Genomic DNA, 2,271 nt, shown 5'->3' with positions numbered 1-2,271 from the left:
AATAAATCAATTCAAATATACAGTACATCGACTGTTCACGTTGCAGAGGGAGACAATAAAAAAAAATTAAAATTTCTTTAGCGACCAACTGCTTAAAAGGTTCTGTAAAAGTATTCGCTTAAATGCATATAACTTTTGGTACATTGAATAATGCTTAAATAAAAGTAACAGAAAAAATAAGCAATCGATTATCATCTTATCCCAGTAAAATATTAGAACTAAATATTTTTTGCTTTGAATTTAACAGGCCGCTGCCATATGAAAATATAAAAATCAACGTTCGAGTTAACAACATGGGTTTAAAAGTGAAATAATATATATATATATATATATATATATATATATATAATGTTCAAAGGAAATTGCAAAGTATCTATTAAAAAATTAAAATCTTAGTTTACAGTTAAAGAAACAAATGTTAATAATAAAATTCTAATTTGGTTTCATAATTTCTATTTTGAAATTAAATCTTTTTATATAAAACTGTTTTATCAATTTGACTATTATAAATGTTAATTTGCGATTATTAAATAAAAGCTGGAACTGTTTCAAACTGAAGGTAAGCTTCTTTTCAATTTGAGGATTTTTAATTCGCACTTACGCTGTTTTTTAAATTACCGGTTGAGTCTTCTAAATTTTTTTTTTTTGTTTATTTTTATTTTTAGTTGATCGTTTGTTACTTGTACCTGGGCTTTTTTGGAGCATTCGATTCTTTTCAGTTTGGTATTCTCATTTTTTAATTTGATGCTGAAAATAATATTTTATTCTCGTGGTAAGCACCATATAAAACAGCACACACACTTTTTGTGTCATGTCCTTTCACATGCTTTTATTTTTGTTGCTGTCCTTTTTTATTCAGTTACACGATTGTCTGTTATCCATATTGACTTCGTATTCAAGATTAATATCGAAATTACTAACAAGGACATTAACAATTCACTCCCCCATCAAAGAGTAAATTGCAATTTCCCCTAATGAAGTCATCCTAATCTGTTGTATAGCATACTCTGACTAATGACTTTCTCAGTCAGCTGTAACGGACAAAGGTCTGCACTCGGCAATCCCGAGAGTCCATCACTCGGATGATTGCAACAGGCAAACCATTGATTTTTCTTGTTAATGTTTATTAAGGTATTAATTTTATAGATAACTTAAAAGGGAAAACATCCATGGCATCTAAAATATGAATTCTATTAATATATATACAAGAAACACATTTCATTAATTTTATGTGTTTTTTCTTGTACAGATCGGTGAGTTATTAGCGTAATGGATATGGTTTAAGACTATGTAATCTGTTATTAAAAACCATATAATATACAATATAATGTGTTCAGTTATGCACTAATTCCATGGGAAACGATTTTAAACATATGTTTTACGGTTTTCTAAGTCGAAATGTTAAATATTTCGTCCGCGTTTATCGAGAAATCATTTTGACAAAAGCATGCACGTAGACAAATGCAAGAAATAACAGAATAATCATCAAATGTACCAAAGGATTCTTTTAATAAAAATTACGAATCTGACGTGGGCACTTGTGAGAAGACAACAATCTTGATTAATCGTCAAAAAGAATATAAGTTAAAAGTGTAAGGTTTGCAGGATCATTTTCAGCAGAAGTTTACATTTTCAAGTTAGGTACATTCAGTAAATTGAGAATGGCCAAATAAATGCCCTTAAGAGTTCGACTACAGTTACAATGCCGTTCGAAGAGGACGTTTTTGATGGCCAGAAATCATTATATAATACCAAGCGAAAAGCGGTTGTTTGACGATTTGGACTTGAGAAAAGATAAACCCATCAAGTTCCCATGTGTGCGTCTCCTTCCTAACAACCAACCACCCATAACCGCCAACGAGAATAAATAAAAGCTAATTATATCAAATAGTTATTCAATCCCATTTGCACGATGAGATTGGTAAAAAAAGAAAAAATGTTCTCTAACTATCGGTAAAATGACGTAATGAATACGTTCGTGTTCAAATTCTATCGAGTTAATCAGGTTTCATACCGTTGGGAAATTCACAATGTGTCTATAATGGACTAAATATAAATATTTCCCCTAATCATGTTCCACAAATTATGTACATCGCTAATCTGTTTTGGCATTAGATATTCTCGAGAGAGGTATTATATTTCAAAGAATACAAGCGAGTTGTTCAGTGTATACTTGTCATCTAACTGAAATATATACACACCTATTCGGTTGGCCTTAAAGTTCGTTCGTTTTTTTAGGAAGACGGAACCCAAACGTCAATTTAAGGAACA

Source organism: Euprymna scolopes, chromosome 27, assembly GCF_053919585.1.
Source record: "Euprymna scolopes isolate OS-2025 chromosome 27, ASM5391958v1, whole genome shotgun sequence".
Classification (NCBI taxonomy): Eukaryota; Metazoa; Mollusca; class Cephalopoda; order Sepiida; family Sepiolidae; genus Euprymna; species Euprymna scolopes.
This window is presented reverse-complemented; position numbering follows the sequence as displayed.